The sequence below is a fragment of the Danio rerio genome, chromosome 6 (genome assembly GCF_049306965.1).
Source record: "Danio rerio strain Tuebingen ecotype United States chromosome 6, GRCz12tu, whole genome shotgun sequence".
NCBI lineage: Eukaryota > Metazoa > Chordata > Actinopteri > Cypriniformes > Danionidae > Danio > Danio rerio.
In genome coordinates this window covers 40,763,091-40,787,915 of record NC_133181.1, presented here as the reverse complement: position 1 = coordinate 40,787,915, position 24,825 = coordinate 40,763,091, and the positions used below count along the sequence as shown (strand labels likewise).

Genomic DNA, 24,825 nt, shown 5'->3' with positions numbered 1-24,825 from the left:
AGTAACTTATTTGTACATTCACAACTATAATCAATCATTTCCTTTGATGAAAATACTTTCAAACAGTTCAAACAGTTAACATCAACAGTAACTGTCTCTGATCATTTTCCATTTTAATCATAACCTCTTTCATACAACACACTCTTTCAAATAACAATGAAACAAAGTATGTTTAATTTAACTTGTAACACCGAGAGATATGCATCAACACATAACTGTGGTTAGCATGTACTGCGGTTAGCATGTACCCACCGATTAGAACCTTTTACAAAAAAAAAAAAAAAAACACAATAACACAATAAACCCTTTACCACATTTGTATATATTTAAAACATTTCTGTGTATTTCATACCTGGAAAAGAGGAATTTAATGAGTAATCATCAGATTCATCACATTAATTAATGTAAGTTAAGTAATGTAATGACGTATGTAGTACTGTTTCCGGGTCCAAGCCGCCACTCATTTGAGTTGAGAAACTATTTGTTTATGATCACTTTTAATTCATATAACACATTATAGTTAATTTTATATAAAGTCATAGTGTACACAACAATCTCTGGGCTTGCTGCATCACAAACACCAAAATTTTAACAATTTATAAAAAAATTTATCACTTTCTGGCCATCGGTCATTAGGCATGGACATATATATTGCGATCGTGATTTTCAAAAGCATTAAATCGCTTTGTAAATGTTTATAATTATCATTTCATGAGTCTCCCCATGCAGTTGAATAGAGCGCTTGGACCCGGAAGCTGCTTTGCGTGACGGCACACTTAACAAGCGGATTAACGTTGTCACACAGTGCAGTTAAACAACCCCTACTATCTGCAGCTCTAGATTTCCCCTAGCGGACACTCCATGAATTACGTTTGTAATTTTCTCAGGCAGTTATTCAAAACATATAGTCAAAAAGTATAGATCATATCGATTTTTAACTCTTCTTTGTATTTGTTTTTTTAACGAATCCAATTTATTTAATACTATATTTTAATAATCATATTGATCTTTAAACCACTACAGTAGCACAATCTGATGGGTAGCATATTTTATCATCATCATAAAAAATTTGAAAAAGTAGCAGAAGCTAGATTTTTCCGATGAATCATCTGTTGAACTGCATTCCAATCATCACGTATACTGCAGAAGACCTATTGGAACCCGCATTAGCCCAAGATTCTCATAGAAATCAATCAAGTTTGGTAAAGGAAAAATCATGGTTTGGAGTTACATTCAGTGTTGGGGCATGCGAGAGATCTGCAAAGTGGATAGCAACATCAACAGCCTGAGGTATCATTGGAGACATTTGTGCTGCCCATTACATTACAAACAACAGGAAAAGGCAAATTCTTCAGCAGGATAGGCCTCCTTCTCATACTTCAGTCTCCACATCAAATTTCCTGAAAGCAAAGAAGGTCAAGTTGCTCCAGGATTGGCCAGCCCAGTCACCAGACATAAACATTATTGAGATGAAGATAAAGGAGGAGGCATTGAAGATGAATGCAAAAAATCTTGATGAACTCTGTAAGTCTGCAAGAATGCTTTCTTTGCCGTTCCAGATGACTTTATTATTAAGTTATTTGAGTCATTCAAAGATGTATAAATGCAGTCCTCCAAGCTCATGGGAGTCATAAACAATATTGACTCTTTTTCCACTGCACCATGACTTTATACTCTATACTGTACATAGTTTCTGTTAAGTGACAAGACTTTTGTTTAAGCAAAGTCAAACCTTACTGTCCTAATTAAGTAATTAAAAATCAAGGCATGATCACATTTTATTTGGTAAAATAAGCGTAATCTATCAACTTCATATAAGAAAGAACAATACTAAATATACTGTCTTGTCCATAGACACTGCGTTAGAAAGGCCTCCCATAAACAGGAATTATTATTATTTTTTTTTTTTTGTAGTTTAATGCAAAGTTGACTTAAATACATATAAACATTCATTCATTCATTTTCTTTTCGGCTTAGTCCCTTTATTAATCTGGGGTCGCCACAGCGGAATGAACCGCCAACTTATCCAGCACATTTTTACATGCCCTTCCAGCCGCAACCCATCTCTGGGAAACATCCACACACACTCATTTACTACTGACATTTTAGCCTACCCAATTCACCTGTACCACATGTCTTTGGACTGTGGGGGAAACCAGAGCACCCGAAGAAAACCCACACGAATGTGGGGAGACAAATAACCATTCATACATTTAAAGAAAAAAAAATCTAAATATTAAAAACTTTCAAGGATTTAAGATGCTGTTGAGTGTTTAACTCATCATAACAGTCTAATGAAAAGGGTCCGTTCATCAAAACTTTCTTACTAAAATGTATTAAAACTTTAGCCTCCGAAGTCAATTTTTAAACCAACAGCCAGCTATTAAAATAATTTTTTACCCAACAGAAATGTTTGCCACACACTGGAATTTCGAGGAAACAAGTATTTTAGTCCACTGGAAGAGTTTTGCAATTGAGACAGCCCTTAAAATGGCATACTCCCTTATCAGTGCCTTGATTACTAAATAAGGCAGCTGATTGAGACACTGTTGCTGCCATTTGCTGTTCACATTCTTTAGCAATGTATATAAAACAATGTAAAGACAGGACACAGCATGTATGACACACATGAGAGCATTCCAGTTATTGGATGCTAACAGCCAGGCCTGTAGGGAGTTGACCTCAATGTTAATGCACTGTATATGTTAGTTCAGTGGCCAGTGTTTACCTTAAGACTTGGACTTGGTCAGTCCCCCATGTTGTCATACTGAATGGTTTGCAACCACACAAGGGAACAGATTGAAGCTGTTATACTGAAATCATCTTTTGCTTTTGACACAATTGATGGCTGAGAGGCTGAGAAGTGATTTGCTTTTCTATTATGGCTGATATCTAGCAGAGAAGTGCTGCTATTTATGGCCTCAAACTCTTTCCCAGGTCGATGATGCTCTTGTTTTGTTTTCAGGTGTATGTTCACACACATAAAAACAGAACATTAATTTAGGTTCCTTTACTGGTGCCCACAAAAATTGTATTGAATATTTTTAACTGTCAGGAAATTAGATGCATATTTTTACGTCTTGACCTTATAATTTTAGTTTAAAATTAAATTAAAATTATTAAATATATTATGTTAACATATTTATTTATTTAGTCATTTTTATTCTTTTCGGCTTTGTCCCTTTTTTAATCTGGGGTTGCTACAGTGGAATGAACTGCCAACTTATTCAGCATATGCTTTACGCAGCGGATGCCCTTTCAGCCGCAACCCATCTCTGGGAAACATCCATACACACTCATTCACACTCATACTCTACAGACAATTTAGCCTACCCTATTCACCTGTACCGCATGTCTTTGGACTGTGGGGGAAGCAGGAGCACCCGGAGGAAACCCACGCAAACACGGGGAGAGCATGCAAACTCCACACAGAAACGCCAACTGACCTAGCCGAGGCTCGAACCAGCGACCTTCTTGCTGTGAGGCGACCGCACTATACTGCGCCGTGTCGCCATGTTATATTATCCTCCTGAGATCCAAAGAATTTATTTTTTGTTTGTTTGTTTTTTGATTTCCTACATCCTTTGAGTTAAAAAAATCTAAAATTTAGAGTTTTTACATTTTTTATTTTTTTTTAATTTTACACAGGTACATTTTAGTTCGAAACAACCGCCAAACTCAGACAACAAAACTGTTCAGGATATGGTTATAAAGGGATATTGATCCAATATTATTGTAACAAAAACTAAACAAAAGCCATTTTTTTCCTTTTGTATTGAAATTCCTGAAACTGTTTAGTCTGAAAGAGAGCCAAACTCAAAAAAAAAAAAAAGAATGGATGTTAATCCAAAACAAATTTAAGATAAAAACGATTTAAAACTGACTGTCATTCTCTAATTGTCTCTTATTGTCTGATTGTCAGATTCTAAATCAGTCGCCCTTAACCATCTTATAAAGAATCCTCTCTGCTTCAGTTCTGCCCACTACAACATGCAGTCATTAATTACATTAAGATGGTCCTGGTGTCCATTATAGTGGACATTCAAAAAAAGGACGATATTTTGAAACTCAAACAAGTTAACAGCTTTGAAAGCTAAATGTTTTGTTCCTGACACTTTAGTAAGCAAATATGTATGTTATAATAATAGTAAAAAAAAAACATTTAAAAAGCTAAATTTTTACATACCTTTCTCCTTTCCATAAAAAGTGCTTGTTTGTATGTCGGTATATTTTGGATGCAGTGTAAGAAGTCGTTCCTAGCATGCCAGCCAATCAAATGACATATTACTATAAAGCCCAGGATGTCCTCTGAACAGTAAAAGGCAGTTTCTCAATTCCAAGAATGCAGAGAACAGACTTGCGTTCTTGTGGAGACCGGTCTTGCCAGGTCTCCTCGGAAGAACAAACTCAGGAGACCGCGAGGGCAGAGAACTCATCCTTTGAGAAATGAGATGCTGCGTTCTTCCTGATGGTCACATGACCTTCACATGTTTTAAATGGTAAATAATTTAAACATTACAGCATTTATACAACGATTGATTGTTTTTCCTCTTTTTGAAATATATAATTTGCATAAAAACATTATAAATATACTCTGCACAATATAAATAAAACAGATTTTAAAACAATTTCAGCAAACAAACACCCTTAATGTGTTTGTTCCTTTATTAAGATGTTCATGGTAATGTTTATATTCACCGTTTCATTTAAGGAAACTCCTGAAGTAAATAAGTTATATCTCTGAACTTTAATTATAAATCTAAATAAAATGCTGCGCTTCCCACCTCCAGTCACAATGACTTCTAGGACTTCCAGAGCGAGTTCGGTGCTCAAGTATGCATCGGTGCGTCCTTGATATCAAGATGACATCCGGGAAGTTTCACGCGTCCTCCGTACTTGCGATCTTGAGTATTGGAACTGAACTTTGGCAGCTGGTGATGACGTTGCACGAGAACACGAGGACCCAAGACCGCTGAAGAACGCATATTGAGAAACAGCCCAAGACTTGACAGAGTAGCTAAAAAAAATCAAAGAAAATTCAGGAAAAACCAATGTCAAATCAATGAGCGGGGTCTCAGGAGGATATATTATATTATATTATATTATATTATATTATATTATATTATATTATATTATATTATATTATATTATATTATATTATATTAACTTAAGTTATGAGGAACATGTTATAGTTAAGATTTAATTTAGCTAACAAAAAAACATTTGACTCAACCTTTTTTACCCGAAAGCTTTCATTTACTGAGATATATCAGTTGTGACAACTAGCGTCTCTCCTAATGTTTTACAAAGCAATCATTCAGCAGGTCCTGGAGGGCAGACAGAAGTCATAGTTTACACCCTCCCCCCCTCCCCTCTGTATGCGTAAATGACTTAAACATGATATGCTGAATTAAGCGCTTATCAGGAATGCTTTACCAATAGCAAACTGTTCATTAAACATGCATTAATGGCTAATTGACCATAGCATTACCATTAAAAACATGCCTGTATTCAAAAAGTATCTGTCTAAAAACTAATTAAAATCTGGATGGATTATGCGAAGCTTTCAAGTAGTAAACTTCTCATATAGAATACTAAACAACAGTAAATATAGAAGGAACGTATTAATTCAAAATAATCATCAGTCTGAGGAACCGAGGTGAACTCAATCATTCAAGACAAATAAAAGACGCACTGTAGAGAAGAAATACACAGGCTTTGTATTAAATGAATCCCCCTTTCCGTTATTAACCATGATGATTAGCTAATTAATGCTGGAAAAGTTGCTCTCTAAACCTCCCACATAGGAGGAACCCGCAGCAGGGATCCTTCATCCCTAGAGAATCCAGTGTGAGGGAGGAACAGCTTTCCCAAACTCCTTCCCTCTTTCATTGCCTAGAGTATAAAGAGGAGAAGAGAAGCATGTAAGGGCCTTCCACAGGATGAAGAAAGGGGAACACGTCGATCTCAGCGTGTTTAACCAGGAGCGATGCTTATCTCTTCTGATGTTAGCTAACCAGGGGTTCGGATTACATGCATTTGCAGCACAAGAGCAACACCTACGCCTTCTGTACCGTTCGGGTTGGGAGGATTCAGGGGGGATGGAGGTGTAACAAGGAGAGGGGTAGAACTACTTCATGTTCAAAGAGTAGGTACAGTCTTGTTGCATCAGCTGTATAATTTATTTAGGTCTCAGTTTTATAAAGAACAGCCTGCCCACCAGACTCAGTTGTGATCGGCTTGCGTTTTGTGGTTGTTGATCCTGAAAATATGCAGAATGTACTGGAGCTTGGTACTTTAGGTGGTGCTGAAGTTTGTTCTGGTTTCAATATTAATAATTAAAAGATTGAAATAAAAATAAATCCAACACATATATGCATATATACAATTGAAGTCAGAATTATTAGCCTCCCCTGAACTATTAACCCCCGTTTATTTTCCACCAATTTCCGTTTAACGGAGAGAAGTGTTTTTTACACATTTCTAAACATAATAGTTTTAATAACTAATTTCTAATAACTGATTTATTTTATATTTGCTATGATGACAGTAAATAATATTTTACTAGATATTTTTCAAGACACTAGCATTCAGCTTAAAGTGACATTTATTGGCTAAACTAGGTTAATTAGGTTAACTAGGCAGGTTAATGTAATTAGGCAAGTTATTGTAAAATGATTGTTCAGTAAACTATGGAAAAAACTATAGCTTAAAGTTTTTTTTTAACTTCTTTTAGTCTTGCCAAAATAAAACAAATAAGACTTTCTAATAATTCTGACTTCAACTGTACATGTACAATTAAAATCAGAATGATTTGCCCTCCTGTTAAATTTTAATTAATTTATACTTTCCATTAATTTCTGTTTAATTGAGAGATTCTTTTTTTTTCAACACATTTCTAAGCATAATACTTTTACTAACTAATTTCTAATAACCACTAGTTATTAGTTATAACTTTACTAGATATTTTAAAGTTAATAGACAGCTTAAAGGGTCATTTAAAGGCTTAACTAAGTTAAATAGGTTAACTAATCAAGTTAGAGTAATTAAGCAAGTCATTGTATAGCAATGGTCTGTTCTGTAGAAAATTGAAAAATGTATTGAAATATTAGTTAAGGGGGCTAATAATACTGACCTTTAAATCTTTTTTTTTTATCTAGAAGAAAAAATATTATCAGAAATACCATTAAAAATTCCTTGCAATGTTAAACATCATTTAGCAATATTTGTGATATTAATTAATGATTTGCGATAACTTAAAAACTGAATTAATTATATTTACACTTGAGTTGTATCTCATGAGCATTTTGATTTTGCTGAATTAACTTTAAAATATTTCTGTTCTTCAAATTTATTCAATCTGTGGCAAAGGCTGAACTGCTGTAAATGCATATCAGAACAAACCCCAAGTTATGCGTTCAAAGCAGCAGCCTGCAGACACAGGATTGTGTTGAAACACAGATTTGAGAAGGCTTTCTTAAATTTATGTTTCACTGGAGGCCCAACGTAGCACATGGCCTCCATAATCCTGAGCGAATGTTTGGAACAACCAAAACTATTCCTAGAACTGGCCCTCTAAAAGAAAGAAAGAAAGAAAGAAAGAAAGAAAGAAAGAAAGAAAGAAAGAAAGAAAGAAAGAAAGAAAGAAAGAAAGAAAGAAAGAAAGAAAGAAAGAAAGAAAGAAAGAAAGAAAAATAGAGAGAGAAAAAAAGAAAAAAAGAAAGAAAGAAAAAAAGAAAAAATAGAGAGAGAAAGAAAGAAAGAAAGAAAGAAAGAAAGAAACATAGAGAGAAAAAGAAAGAAAGAAAGAAAAATAGAGAAAAAAAGAAAGAAAGAAAGAAAGAGAAAGAAAAAATAGAGAAAGAAAGAAAGAAAGAAAGAAAGAAAGAAAGAAAGAAAGAAAAAATAGAGAGAAAAAGAAAGAAAGAAAGAAAGAAAGAAAAAAAGAAAGAAAGAAAGAAAGAAAGAAAGAAAAAATAGAGAAAGAAAGAAAGAAAGAAAGAAAAATAGAGAGAAAAAGAAAGAAAGAAAGAAAGAAAGAAAGAAAGAAAGAAAAATAGAGAAAGAAAGAAAGAAAGAAAAAATAGAGAGAAAGAAAGAAAGAAAAAAAATAGAGAGAGAGAAAGAAAGAAAAATAGAGCGAAAAAAAAGAAAGAAAGAAAGAAAGAAAAAATAGAGAAAGAAAGAAAGAAAGAAAGAAAGAAAAATAGAGAGAGAAAGAAAGAAAGAAAGAAAGAAAGAAAGAAAGAAAGAAAGAAAGAAAGAAAGAAAGAAAAAATAAATGAAGAAAGACAGCAAAAAGAAAGAACGAAGGAACTACCAAAAGAAAAAATGAAAGAGAAAGAACAAACGAACAAAAGAGCGCACGAGCGAAGGAAAGAAAGAAAGAGAGCAAAAAAGAAAAAAAGAGAGAGAAAGAAAGAGAAAATAATAAACAAAGCAAAATAAAGAAAGAAGGAAAGAAAGAAAGAAAAAGAAAGAACGAGCAAATGAAAGAAAGAAAGAAAGAAAGAACGTAAAAGAATGAAATAAAAATAAAGAAAGAACCAATGAAACAGCGAACAAGCGAAAGAAAGAAAGATAAAAGAAAGAAAAAATAACGAATGAACAAACAAGCAAAAGAAAGAAAAAATATAGAAAGAGACAGAAAGAAAAAGAGAAAGAAAGAAAAATAAATAAAAAGAAAGAAAGAAAAAAGAACGAATAAACGAACAAGCGAAAGAAAGAACGAATGAACAAACGAAATAGCGAGTGAGCGAGCACACGAACGACCGAAAGAAAGAATGAATGAACGAAAGAGCGAATGAACGACAGAAAGAAAGAAAGAAAGGAAGGAAGAAAGAAAGAAAGAAAGGCTATACTTACAGATTTAAATATGTACAATTATGTTTCTCTTTTTTCTCCTTTGCAAATATCTTATATCAGACTGTATCTTCTAGCTATGATGAATGCCACAAGTAGCTGTCATTGAAGATTTCCAAATGATGGACAGAATGGTTTGAATTTATCAAAGTGATTTCATCACCATTGTGACAAATGCTGACACACCGCTCGTTCTCCATTTCCATGGATATCAGTTCATTTGAGAAGCAGCTTGAGGGAGCACATTAAGGGCAAGTATGAAAGCATCAGTCGTGCAGATCAGCTTCTTATGTGTCTCATTCTACCTATTCCTGTCTGTCAGAGCATAATGGTGATTTTAATGCTATTATTCAAATAACAAGAGCTGAAACCCTCTCGCCATATTGGAGTGATATGACTGTGCACTGCACCTGAAGTCATAAGATCTCATTGTACACGGCTGACTGATGTGAGCTGAATTGGACTTGACATCATGACACTGTACCTGAGTATGACTGGAGAAATAGATGAGTCAGAGTAAAAATGCCTCGTTGAACATTTTGTTCTTGCCGCTTCAGTTTAGGCTCAGGGCTGTAAACTATGGTCAAGTGAATACTGAATGTATTTTTAAAAATAAATAAATTTTATATATATATATATATATATATATATATATATATATATATATATATATATATATATATATATATATATATTTATTTTTTTTTTTTTTTTATTGAGTTATTTTTTAGTTTTAGAATTTATTTAATGGCGATGCGGTGTCGCAGTGGGTAGCGTTGTCGCCTCACAGCAAGACGGTTGCTGCTTCGAGCCTGGGTCCATTGGCATTTCTGTGTGGATTTTCTCCACATGTTCCAGCTCCGGTTTCCCACACATCCTAAGTTCAAGTGCTATTAATGAATTGGATAAACTAAAATTGTCCGTAGTGTATGTGTGTGAATGGGTGTATATGGGTATTTCCAGGGATTAATTTGTGCTAGAACAAGCCAGATCCGGATCTGGCACCTATAAAATCTGATCCGACACCTAATTTTACAAATACTCCTCCACACACATGCACCCCGCCCCACCCTGCTTTTCACTGTCTTCTGTGATTCCTCAGCCCTCTTCACTTTTCGTCCCCTTTTTTATCTATTCAATGTCCATTTCTGAATGGGCAATTACCTGGGCATACTCTTGCTAATCAGGACCCCAACAGGAAGTAAACTAAAGCCTATTGAAGGCAAGCCTGAAATCATTAGTTTAAAAAGAATAATGGCTAATGCTAAAAATGCAGTAAGCAGGGAAGGAGACTAAAAGCCACCATTTGATTTGCTAAGACATGCTTCTTGTGACCAAGATAACATTACTGGTTTTGCAACGGTAAGTTAAATGCATTTTCAGCTCCCCCATAGTAAGACAATTTTTGGAGTAAACAGAGTAGCTAACACTAATTTCAAGCATTAAGAAAAACTAGTTTTACCTCAGATTCTTGATTAAATATGTAATGATTGTGCAGAGTGATGCTTGATTAATAAGCATAAAATAAGGTACTTATTGGCATGCACGCTGGCATACGGGAGTCTTAACTGTTGGAAACAATTTGTCAGAATAGATGAATAATTTGCAGTGGCCTGCCGTAGGATTTTGTAACCTACTTCCAAAACTTTGAAAAGCATTTATCAAAGTGTTTTTTAATTATTGGTTATTTTTATCACCTTATACTTAAATACGTCATGGAATATTTACACTTTGCAAATTCATTTGTCACACTGCAGGACTTTTAAAAAGAAAAGAATGGAGGCAAACAACTAATGTTATTAATCTGTGTTGTTGGCAGCTACCCATTGTGATTTTAACATAATTTATGATTTATGAGTAAAGCATTTGTTTTCAAACTGCAGAGACTGTCAAGAGTCCCTACTTGTACCTTTTAGCATTTTGACGCAAGATGCTTTCAATTCTTAAATTCCCATCCATCTGTACATCCATCAGTTCATTCATACATTGAAATATCTATCTACCCATCCATCCATTCACCAATCTAGCTGTATACCCATACATCAATACATCCATATCTACATCAATACATTGATCTATTCATTCATCCATCGGTACATCCATCCATCGAAACAGCCATCCATCCATCCATCTGTATATCCATCCATCCATCTTTATATCCATCCATTCATCCATCTAACTGTATATCCATACATCAAAACATCCATCCATACATCTGTCCATCCATCCATTCATCTATCTGTAAATCTATACTTTAAAACATCCATCCATCTGTAAATCAATACATTGATTAATTCATTCATCCATCGGTACATCAATACATCAAAACATCCATCTATCAATCGATCCATCTGTACATCCTTCTGTACATCCTTCCATCCATCTGTAGATCCATATGTACATGCATACATCGATAATTCATCTGTCTGCCAGCCATCCATCCATTTATCCATCTGTACATCTATACATTGAAACATCCATCCATCCATTCATCTAGCTGTACATCTATACATCAAAACATCCATCCATCCATCCATCCGTGCATCAATACATTGATCCGTCCATCTGTACATCCATCCATTCATCCATACATTGAACCATACATCCATCCATCCTGCCATCTGTACATCCATTCAAACATCTATTCATCCATCCAGCTTTATATTCAAACATAAAAAGGTCCATCCTTACATCAATACATCGATCCATTCATTCATCCCTTCATTCATCCATCGGTACATTTATACATCAAAACATCCATACTACTGTATATCTTTCTGTACATCCATCTTTACATCCATCCATCCATCCATACATACGTACATGCATACATTAAAACATTCATTCATCTGTCTGCCAGACATCCATCTATTTATCCATCTGTACATCCATCCGTGCATCCATACATTGAAACATCCATCCATCTGTACATCCATCTTTACATTCCATCTATTATTTTAACCATTTAGCTGTGCATCTATACAACAAAACATGCCTCCATCCGTACGTCAATTCATTCATTCATTCATTCATTCATTCATTCATTCATTCATCCATCCATCCATCGGCACATCTATACATTGAAAAATCCATCCATCCATTCATCTGTCCATCCATCCTTCTGTACATCCATCCGCTGTCCATCATCCATCTATGTGTAAACATACTCTCTTTTGCTCTGCGTTGTGTAGTGAATGACGAGAGGACACCATTTTGAGTCTGCACAGAGAATGTTATTATGACAAATCGGCAGCTTCAGCTCATTACATTAAATGTACACTCCTTAGTTCAAGGTAAAGGTGGAAAAAGAAAAAGGCGAATGAAAGATGGAGAGAACGAGCGAGAGGCGCCACGGAAGGACGCGAAGATAGGAAAGGGAAAGAGAAAACTAGCTCTCACAATTAAAAAATTAGCTTGTGAACAGTGACAATCCACATATTACATTGTCAAAATAAAAATCATAAATGCATACCTGCACAGAGAATGTTATTATGACAGATCGGTAGCTTCAGCTCATTACAATAAATGTACACTGTCAACAAAAATAACATTCTACAATACAACAAACTGGTCTGTTTGAATAGGGTTGGAGCTAAACTATGCAGGACACTGGCCCTCCAGGATCAAGTTTGCCCACACCTGTGCTAAACGATGATTAGATAAATCAGGTTTTCCTTGAACTGGTCAAGATCTTGTATGTAAGTGTCAAAAAGCAAAGTTTGAACCAAAATACAAATTGTAGCCAATTATAAGTGTCAAGATTTGACACCAAAACAAAAATGCGAGCCAAGTTCGATTTGGAACAGGTAGAGCATACCTCCTTAGTTCAAGGTAAAGGTGGAAAAGACAATAGTGCAACAGGTTTGGCTGCTTGGACTATACCACCTTGACGTTAACCCAAGGGGGGGAGAAGAGGTGAAACCACTGTCACTTTAAAGACTCTTTTTACATTTATATTGTGAACACAAAACAATTTTATATGAACAGTAAGTAAACAGGAGGAAAATATAGTGAAATCAATATACCCGAAATAATCCTGTTGCACATGCATAAATCCATCCATCCATCCATCCACCCATCTGTACAACCATACATTGATACATTCATTCATCCATTTGCTAACCGGCCATCCATTTGTCCATCTGTACACCCATCTGTACATTCATACATTGAAACATCCATCCATCTTTACATCCACCCATCTATCTATCTATCTATCTATCTATCTATCTATCTATCTATCTATCTATCTATCTATCTATCTATCTATCTATCTATCTATCTATCTATCTATCTATCTATCTATCATCTATCAATAATCTATTTAGCTGTACCTCTCTACATCAAAACATCCATCCATCCATTCGACCATCAATCCACCAATCTATCCATATGTATATGAAGGGGAAAATGAATCAAATTTTTAAAGGTCATCTCTGGAAACGCACTGCAGATTGTTTTTTTTTTTTTTTCCTTTTCTTCTTCTTCCTTTTCGTCATTGTCTTTGCTTTAATAGAAATGCAACCGTGGGCCGATAGCGCCTGCACGATGACTACAAACACGAGGAGCACCTAACAAAACAACATTATCATTCCATGAGCATATAAATGTGCCTAGTACAACTCAACAAGCCTTCAAAACTCATCATAATTCAGTTCACTTCATTACACCATAAACCATCCAATGATTACAGCAATCCAAGGTCAGTATATAATTACTTTTATTAATTAGCCGTGCCGCAGCTGTGTTTTTGGTTTAAACCCAGCAGACGGTTTGATTTCCACCTACACATCCACTGTTTGGCTGCTTTTCTGTCTAATGCAGCCAACCGATATGTGTCTTCACTTATACAGGGATAAGAGCGGAGACACCGGTCTCTATATAGATGTCCCCGTTTTGAAAGTGTATTGATCACTATGGGAGCTTTTCATCACTCTTGCGCTCTCTCTATGCTTCTTCATGTGACAAATTGGCCTGCTTATCACACAAGACATTTTCCCTTACGAATCAAATTGTCCATTATCTATCACCGGCCCCCATCATCTCCCACGCGAACGCTGATGCAGAGACACCTCTAGTCATGCAAATCGCATTGCTACATTGCACTACCATTGGCTACGTTTATGTGATTAGTGTTTGTGCAGGTGGATGGTTTTAAAGTGCTCCAATATGCTATTTTAAAGGTTCTTAATTTAGTTTTGGAGGTCCATTCAGAATATGTTAACGGCTTTATAATATGCAATGGAAAATGTCTGAAAAGGATATGCACTCCTAGATTGCCTTGAATGGTCAGATGGTCTAGTTTGTTGTGATTAGTCTAACGTTCACACTTTGCGTTGTATATTATATTCAGTGGTGGACAGTATAAAGTATTTTTAATTCACTACTGCACTTAAATAATTGTTTTTAAGTATTTGTACTTTGTTGGAGTATTTTTGTTGGAAGCATTTACTTTTACTTTAGTACATTGCAAAATGAAAATCAACAACATTTACAAAGTTTTGTTGAGTTAAAAAAAGGTATTTCAAATTGGAAAAATCATATGATAGTGGTATTTGATTCATGAATGAGTGGAATTTTGTCAGATAATCTAATAAATCAGTTCACAAATTGCACTGAATTTGTAAGTTGGGCTTGATAATTTTATATAATGTTCTCCAGTAAACAACTCTTGTCTTTAAACAACAAATCTGATTAGTTATGATAAGTTAAGAGTAAGTTTCCAGTGATTTACAAACTCATTTTAAATAAGTCAAAATTGGGAGATCATGAGAGTTTGAATTGTCCATGACTGGTAGTGAAAAATGTAAGTTGCTTATATTTTTGGGGCTGAAAGGAAATTAACTGGGAAAAGTATAAGTTTACTGTATTATTAATTATCAATCTGCATGTTTTGAAAGTATACAAGTTTTGGTAAATGAAAAAAAAAAAAAAGAACCTAAAAAAAAAAAACAAAGAACAACAACAACTTAAAGTACATAAAAAAATTTGGACTACTTTGACTGAAGTAAAATTGAAAAGGATGACTTTATATGTTTAATAGAATAGTATTTTAGTAGTATTTGCACTTTACAGGCTCTCATGCACTTGTTTAAATAGTGATACACACAGTAAATAATGTGTTGATTACATTGTATTATTCAATTCAATTCAATAAAATTCATCTTTATTTTTATAGCATTTGAACAATGTAGATGTCAAAGCAGCTTAACATAAGACTATAGTAAATTGAAACTATGTCAGTCCAGTTTTCAGAGTTTAAGTTCCGTTTAGTTCAGTGTGGTTTAATTTTCACTGCTGAAAGTCCAAACACTGAAGAGCAAATCCATCGATACATATCTCCATAAGTCCCAAACCATGCAAGCCAGTGATGAAATTATTGATTAATATATTAATTGATAGCTTGATGTTGTGCAAAGACATAGAGCTACACAATTCGTTCAGAGAAAGAAAAGCCAGAAAGGAGAATTTCTGTGGATTTGTGCTAAAAAGCAGCATTATTGACCCTTATTGAACTAAGGTACCTAAAACTTTTTTTTTTTTTTTGACAAACCTTATTCTAACCTGTAGATAAATACAATTAAAGTTAAACTAAAATTTAAAGTCAAACTATAAACTGCAAAGGAGAAAAAAATATTTTTTTTCTACCGGCAAATGTTAGAAAAAGAAACAGACAATAAACATTAAAGCAAATACTCATGTTTTATACTGCTGTCTCCAGAGAATGAATTGCTGAGGGATTCTCCAAGAGATATTGTTTTAATCATTGCCAAGTCACACCACTGACTTTTAATGGATGAAATATGAAATTAGGTATGGATTGCAAGTGCTCAGAAGTTACAGTTTGTGCTCATATATTTTATTTAATTATTTAATTTAACCCTAACCTTCATGTAGCTTGAAGCAGAAAGAACTCTGGCTGGCTTGTGCTGCGTTTCTATGGAGATCCCAGTGTGAGCTGCCATTGTGGCCTCTTGTGTAACCCACCAGGTCTTTGCACAGGTCAAGCCACTAAAAACGTACAATATTACTCCATATCTTCATCCTATAGTAACACCAACCAATATCAATATCAACAACACAAACCAAACCCTTCTAGACCTCAGTTGCAAATGCAAATTTGTTACAACAGTATTAAAAATGTTCTTGCCATAGTTTTTTGTTTTTCCAAATAGTTGAAACCTACATTAAATTCACTTGAACTGAAATTGAGGTTTGTGTTTTGTTTACTTTAACTTCCCATTTGCATTCTTTAATTTGGCAAGCACTAGGAAAGTCCAGATCCGACCACATGATCAGAAATAGGGTTTGATATACTGTAGGGCTTGAAATAGGGATCTGTTTCTTCTCTCTTCATTATTTTTTTTAAATGTATTATAAATTTTTAGTATTGGTACATACTCAAAATCAAATGATTCAGACTCAAGGGCAAAAAAAAACCTGATTGGGACATCTCTACCAAACACTTTTATCAAAAGTGACTTCAAATGAGAGTAATAAAGCAGAAGTCATTAATTGTCATTAAAGTAGTTCCATCATATCCAATAACAGTACTTATCAAATATTGCTTAATTATATCAACCATTGTCTATTGTCTTGATCACAATGGAAGCAGAATACAAAGAAGTCAAGAACGTCCCACTGTGCATTATTGATGGATGAATTGGAGTATGATGATCAATATAAAGTGCAGTCTGTTAAAAGATGCATAATGATTATTAATAGTGCTGACTCACTAATAAGTGTGTGCATATTTTTTATGTAGATAAAAAGAAACACTAGCATTTGAATCTGTTCAGAACCTGCCTCTGACCACTTTAGAATATAGTTTTATTGTAGTGTAACTGCAAAGCTTTTATATTTATTTATTTATTTATTTATTTTTAGTAAACCACTTTAGAAGTTTTTATACAATTTTTATATATATATATATATATATATATATATATATATATATATATATATATATATATATATATATATATATATATATATATATATATATATATATATATATATATCTGGACTGGTACAAAATGTAGATCTGGTACAAAAAGTAGTCCCAATAATATTGAGGCTGTCCATAGTAATTCAGGATAAGGCAGAAACTTTAGATGATTTTCTGATATACTTTTAATTTTTTTTAAATGACTTAATTGTATTTAACTAACAATCCTGATCATATCACAGTTTATTTTGACTGCTCCTAATGTATAAGACCCAACAATTTCTTTAAAAAAAAATTTTCTGAAAGCAAAACAATGTGAGTTTGGTGGTAAATCACTGAAGTGCGCTGAGGAAAGTAGGTCATTAATCTGGAACTGTACACATAAAGTACAGGATAATAGAGGTATTTCTCTTAGAATAGCACAGATCACTTTATCTCAGGCGTGGGATTAATATACACACCACTTTTACACAGCAGAGAATACATTAATAAATCCCCACATATGTCTATTTCGGTACATTTCGGGTTGAGAAGGTCATGAGGAGTGTTCCCATGCGGGTCCTCTCCACAAACTTACATAGAACTGGCTGATTCAGCAAGACTGTCCCACAAACTTATTTCTCCATGTTTAGCTGCAAAGTCGGTCTGAGAGTTAATTAGTGGATGCTATAAAAATTAATGTAGCTTAATATTAATGAACACACCTTTTTCCAGAATATATCTCGGTCATAATATGCGACCTGCTGTCTCATTTTGCTTCACTTTTCAAAGATTTATTTTCACAATAACTCATTTGATTAAGAATTTGTGTGCATTATTTTGGTGGCACGCTCTGATTGGCTAGTGCTCTACAGCTTTTTTTCCTGGATGGAGAGACTTTAGCGGGAAACATTCATCCATCAATTTTCCTTCGGCTCAGTCCCTTTAGCTAACAACTTATCCAGCATGTTTTACGCAGTGGATGCCCTTCCAGCTGCAACCCAGTGCTGGGAATCACCCATACACTCTCACATTCTCACACACACACTCATTCACTATGGCCAATTTAGCTCACTCAATTCACCTATACCGCATGTCTTTGGACTGTGGGGGATAGTGGGAGACATAATAGAAACAAAATGTCTGCTGATTAATATTGAGAAATTGGTCTTGTTTGAATATTATTATTTATATATGAGCTTTGGTGAGATAAACTAAGCCAGAACTGCTGCAAACAATGCACATTTTTTGATATTATTGATTATTTTAGTAACACAAGCTTACCTCAAGCTGACTTAAGAGACCAGATGTGAAAAAAAGATGATGTGCCATGCTTGAGAACTCCTCTCACCAAAGCTGAAATATTATTTACATAATTAGTCTCCATTAAAAACTCTCACTAGCCAGTCAGAACAGACAGCTGTGAAGCCCACTCCATGAGAGGTTTTTGAAAAAAAAAAAAAAATAGCAAAGGAAAAACGGCATTGTGAAAGCAAAATCTGTTGCATATCATAATTTGCAAAAAGTAATTTTAAATTTAAAAGTAAATTTATTTAAAAGTAAATGTTGAAAGATATCAGACTCTCTGCAACTCTCACATGGTCGCCCACTAAAGCTAAGCAGGGCTGTAGCTGGTCAGTACCTGGATGGGACACCACATGGGAAAGCTAGGTTGCTGCCGGAAGTGGTGTTAGTGAAACCAGCAGGGAGCGCTCAACCTATGGTCCTAATGAGCCAGTATATTGATGGGGATGACTCTATACTGCTCAGTGAGCAGTTTCGGATGACATGTTAAATCAAGGTCCTGATTCTCTGTGGTCATTAAAATTCCCAGGATGTCTGAAAATGGTTTAATCCTGTCTAAATTTGCCCACTGGTCTCTGTCCATCATGCACTGTAAAAAATAAATCCGTAAAATTTACGGTAAAAAAACAGCAGCTGTGGTTGCCAGTACTTTACCATTAAAAACACGGTACAAACCGTAAAAGTAATTTTTCATTTTTACGGTAAATTACTGTATTTTATTAATTTATAGAGGTAATATGTCTGTATTTTGAATGATAAACATCTACACATCTTTTGTTATACAATTAGACATGTTAGCACACCCACATGCAGGTGGTGATGAGGAAGTTACAAAATGACCCAATGCTCATCACAAATAACTTTTCCCACAAGCAGAAAAGAGTATCAGCTTATAGAAAGTGCTCAGTCTCATTCACACAGCTACTAAACACCAGTATGGTAACACGCATAAAATCAAAGTAATGAAATTTATATTGTTTATCGACATTAGAAGTAACATAAATCTCCAATGTACATAACTGATGGGGAAACAACTAAAAAAGATCCACACTAATGTCAACCAAATGCATAAAAAGTTATGTGCCATGCAGAGAATTCTGGGAAAGCCGTATATATTAAGAAAACATACTGTTAACCAGGTTACGGACTTGTACTGTAGCATTTTTACAGTTTTTTACCATTGAAATCACAGCCATTTTTTACAGTGTGGCCTCCTAACCCTCCCGTCATTATAATTGGTCTCCTTTCCACCAATCAGCTGGTGCGTGATCTGTAATGGCAATATGGCTGCCGTCGCATCATCCAGGTGGATGTTGCACATTGGTGGAGGATGATGAGATCCCCCCCCAAAAATGTGTAAAGTTCTTTGAGTGTCCAGAAAAGCGCTATATAAATGTTAGGAGTTATTATTATATTTTATTACAGGGATATTTCACACCAAACTCAAATTCTATTCGGTCATCATTTACTCTCTCTTTACGTGTTCCAAACCTTTTTTATTTTCTTCCTTTTGATGAACACCAAAGAAGATATTTTGAAGAAAGCTGAAAACCTGTAAGCAACAGTGGTGTAAACTAACAAATTACAAATACTCAGATTACTGTATTCGAGTAGTTTTTCTCAGAAATATTAATTTATTAAGTAGCATTAAAATGGTTACTTTTTCTTTCCCTTGTGTACATTTTTAGCAATGTATCAGTACTTTTACTCGACTATTTGCATTCAAACTGCAGTCACTACTTAATTTTTTTGGCTGAGTAGAAAAATCAGCCCTGCGATATCTATTCAATTAAATGGCGCAGAAAGTAAATCACATCACACTAAACAACCTCAATAGATGGGCGCTTTATAAATGCAGCAAACCACCTGAAAGCATTAAAAGTGTCCATGAAGATTTCCAAAATCTTTACATATAATCATCAAGAGACTGTTTAGACTGCATGTGATGAGAAGTTGAAGGATGTTTACTGTATGATGACTGAAATTGAAAAATTACCTTAAACAATAACTAAATGCTCCTGTTACAACCTCCTGGCTCAATAATAAAGTAATAAAACCAAATAAAGATCCAAACCAGAAAATCAAATCAACTTAAATACATATCTAATCAAAAATTCAATGAAATGATGCATAAATATAAAGAAAACAAAACAAAAAACTCCAAAGCTGAAGAGGAAAGGATGAACATCACATGCAACACTCCCCATGGCAAAACACTGCACCTGATCAAAACTCTTCAAAAGAACACCAGATCATGGAACACCTCCATCTAGTGCATACTTGATTATATTACAAAGGAGCATAGGGCCGTAACAGGACTACAGAATGTTACGTTTTCACACACATGCGCGCACAAATTACATGTAAATGCATCAGCCGTTCACGGCGTAATGACTACTCTTGAGTACTTTTAAAAAGGCTACTTTTTACTCATACTTTGGGTAATATTTATCACATATACTTTTACTTTTTTTGCACTACATTTTTGGATAAGTAATGGTATTTTTACTTGAGTGTGATATTTCTCTTTCCACCGATGATAACCATTGACTTCCAAATTATTTGTTTTGGAAATCAATGGTTACAGGTCTTCAGCTTTTCTTAAAATATCTTCATTTGTGTTCAACAGAAGAAAGAAACTCGTAAAAGTTTGGAACAACTTGAGGGAGAGTGAATAACGAGTACATTTAAATTTTGTTGTGAACTATCCCTTTCAGTTATGTTACTTTTTATTTGCCCAAATATAATCCCACTGAGAGTTAGCCTGCAGTGTGACACAGAAATAACAATGTGCTAAAAGAAAGGCAAGCATTTAGCGAAAACACCATAAGTGCTCATACAGCAGCATAAGTGTAGCGAGCCTGATCAAATACCAAAAAAAGAAAACATCCCAGAGCTGTTGGTAAGTCCCAAATCTCAGCATCTTTACAAACAGAGGCAGTATTCCCTTTAATCTCGCCTTAAACGGGATTTGTTCAAACCCCCAACATCGCTGTTGTACAGACACAATCAAGACACAGTTTTGCTGTTGGAGAACAGGCTCGCTTACAGTAGGAGAGACGAATGACGTAGAACGTGGCAGGAGATCAAAGCAGCTTCTAAATCAAAGCTGCGATTGTGCACCTGCATTTGACACGGAGATGCAAATTGTGATGAAGTAGCTGAACAACCATGTAAGCAGTGATGTCACTGAGCACTCAGACCTGCTCCTTTGTTTGACATAATGAAGTATAGCTTGAAGTTGAACTGGATATTTTTTTTTTGCTAAATGCGTTCAGCTGTAGATGTGAGCCATTCAGGTCTAAATGAGTTGCAAATTGGTGACCCTTAGAGAATTGATTGACCTTCCCACTTTAGTTCATTTCCCACTCCAATTCATGCGACACATACAGTCATCCATCAAATGTTTCCTGTTATACAGTATCAATCATATCTCGTTTTGAATCACTGATTTGATTTATGATATTTTGACACCCCTTTCATATGTGAAATTAAGTAGACATGCATACAATGCAATAACATGCATGCTTATACAGTGCATCCGGAAAGTATTAATAGCACTTCACTTTTTCCACATTTTTTATGTTACAGCCTTATTCCAAAATGGATTAAATTTTTTTTTTTTTTCTTAAAATTCTACACGCACAACCCCATACTGACAATGTAAAAAAAAAAAGAGTTGTACAGAGGTGTACAGAGGTATTCACAGCCTTTGCTCAATACTTTGTTGATGCACCTTTGGCAGCAATTACAGCCTCAAGTCTTTTTGAATATGATGCCACAAGCTTGGCACACCTGTCTTTAGGAATTTTTGCCCATTCCTCTTTGCAGTGCCTCTCAAGCTCTATCAGGTTGGATGGGAAGCAACGATGTATAGTCATTTTCAGATCTCTCCAGAGATTTAGGTCTCTGTGAATGTCCTTGAGTGGCCCAGCCAGAGCCCAGACCTAAATCCAGAGTTGTTGTGAAGCCACTCCAATGAAAGCTTAGTGTCATTGTCCTGCTGGAAGATGAACTGTTGCCCCAGTTTGAGGTCAAGAGCACTCTGAAGCAGGTTTTCATTCAGGACGTCTCTGTACATTGCTGAACTCATCTATCCCACTATTCTGACTAGTCTTCCTGTTTCTGCTGCTGAAAAACATCCCCACAGCATGATGCTGCCACTACCGTACTTCACTGGTTTTCTCTAAACGTACCTCCTGGCATTCAATCCAAAGAGTTACATTTTAGTCTCATCAGACCAGATAATTTTGTTTCTTATGGTCTGAGAATCCTTCAGATGCCTTTTGGCAAATTCCAGGCAGAGAGTGGCTTCCGTCTGGCCACTCCACCATAAAAGGCCTTATTGGTGGAATGCTGCCCAGATGGTTGTCCTTCTGTAAGGTTCTCCTCTCTTCACAGAAGAATGCTGGAGCTCAGACAGAGTGCCCATTGGATTATTGATCACCTCCCTGAATAAGACCCTTCTCCCCCAATCAATCAGTTTAGATGGCCAGCTTTAGAAAATGTCCTGGTGGTTCCAAACATATTCCACTTCCGGATGATGGAGGCCACTATGCTCATTGGAACTTTCAGAGCAGCAGAACTTTTTTTCTGTAACCTTCCCCAGCCTTGTGCCTCGGGACAATCCTGTCTCGGAGGTCTACAGACAATTTCTTTGTCTTCATGCTTGATTTGTGCTTTGACATGCACTGTCAACCCTGGGACCCTAAATACACAGTTGTATGCCTTTTCAAATCATGTCCAATCAACTGAATTTAACACAGGAGAACTCTTTGCTTTAAAAAATAACATGCATTTTATCTCTCTGTATGTAATTTGCCTGTTTTCTTATATTTTGACATATTTGTTCAACTCTCTAAGCTGATTTTACCCAGCTTTGCCTAAAATGTATCTTTAGATGCTGACTCGACAAAAAAAGCAAGTATCATATAAAATGTTATGAGCATAAAGGAAAGTTGCTGGAGTATTTTGAAGGTGGTATGTGGCCTTCTAGTCTGTGCTCTATGATTTTTTACAACAGCAAATCTGTTTGTGCACGTGCTGTTGTCTGGTTAACCTGCTGTGCCCCCAATTTCATTTCAGATTAAACACACTCAATTTTTGTGGTCACTGCCATTCTCCTTTTTAATTTCCTCCCGAACAATGTAATGAGGAGGGGGATGAGGGCCTTTCGTATGTAATCTGCTGCTGCAGTAAATCAGTTTATTACAGGGAACTATCAAAAAAGCACAAGGCATGATGAGGGAGAAGTGAAATGCAGGAGCACAGCATTCCTCTATGGTTCAAATTTCTTTTCTTTTCCTTTAGCATTTTGCTTTTTGTAGTTTTAAGTTTTAAATAATTATAAATAAGTTTTTGTAGTTTCAAAAAAAATTTAATAAGTTTTGTAGTTTTAAAGAAATATATGTTTATATATTTTAATAAATTTTGTTTCAGTTTTAGTCTGTTTATTATTCAGTTTATTTCTGTTTATTATCTTCTGTTGTATAAATTAAGCCAGACGACAGGAGTTTTATTAATAGATTATGCACTCTGTTTGGATTACAAATAAGTAGTTTAAATGTAATCTTTACTTTTAAAATAACATTTTTTTTTTTTTTAATTTGTTTCGGTGTTACAAGCATTCACATTATCACTGTCAATTTATCAAATTAGTTGTTTAACAGTCCAGTAGTTCAGTAGCCACTTGACACTTCAAGTATAAAGTATAAATAAAGGCAATAAGCAAATATTAATATAAACGTGTCACCATTATTCAGACAAGTAAATTGTCACATAAAATTTTTTTGTTTATTCTGAGGGCACAGTCGCCTCACAGCAAGAAGGTCGCTGGTTCGAGCCTCAGATGGGTCAGTTGGCATTTCTGTGTGGAGTTTGCATGTTCTCACCAGGGTTTCCTCCGGATGCTCAGGTTTCCCCCACAAGCCCAAAGACATGTGGTATAGGTGAATTGGGTGTGCTAAATTGTCCGTAGTGTATGTATGTGAATGAGCGTGTATGGATGTTTCCCAGGGATGGGTTGCAGCTGGTGCATCCGCTGCGTAAAACATATGCTGTGTGGTTCATTCCACTGTGGCGACCCCAGATTAATAAAGGGACAAAGCCGAAAAGAAAATGAATGAATGAGTTTATTCTGAATCTAAGAGTTATAGATACTTAGGTTAGCTATCATGCTAACAGCTAACTACGCTGTTCAAAACTGAGGATTTTCTTCCCACAGTTTTACTTTGTTGGTATTGATAAAAAGTTGATTTTTCAAGACTACCAAATGCAGTTTCTTGAATCTTGCAGTCTAATGGACCAGCATCAGCTTGTTTAGTAGTAGTAAATTGGCAATTTTCACAGTACTCGCGTAATCTTGATAATCATCATAATATTAATTTAAAATCCAAAATATCTGGCAGCCCCTAGTGCTTTTCTGATCAGAATTTGAGGTTCAACGTTAGATCTGGGAATTCCTCATATTTTCAGGGCAGAATATCGGAACCTGTTGAGGATCTTATCCTGTCCTGAATAAGATTTTTTTCAGATTGTGAATTATATGAAAAGTGCAGCTTTGGGTTGTACTGCATGTACAGTAGTTTTGTATATTGTTGAGATTAGTGTAAATTTATTGTACGCTTTGAAGTGTGATGTAGTTCACCGTAAAGGAACACTCCACTTTTTGGAGATTATTTTTGTCACCTAGAGTTAAGCAGTTGAGTTTTACTTTTTTTTTTTTTTTTTTT

At 35.0% G+C, this 24,825-nt stretch overlaps 1 protein-coding gene across 9 annotated transcripts in view; it reads left to right on the top strand.

Annotated features, from left to right (window-relative positions):
• The window catches only part of gabrg3 (gamma-aminobutyric acid type A receptor subunit gamma3), a 234,214-nt gene that overhangs the window by 120,341 nt on the left and 89,048 nt on the right, over positions 1-24,825 (top strand). For 2 of the 9 annotated variants that reach the window (XM_073954344.1, XM_068222012.2), the window contains exon 1: positions 10,099-10,224. The exons of the other annotated variants lie outside the window; for them this stretch is intronic. The gene's annotated coding sequence lies outside the window, so the exon portion shown is untranslated. Of the gene's footprint in view, positions 1-10,098; positions 10,225-24,825 lie in introns of those variants that run through there. 9 annotated transcript variants of the gene reach the window in all.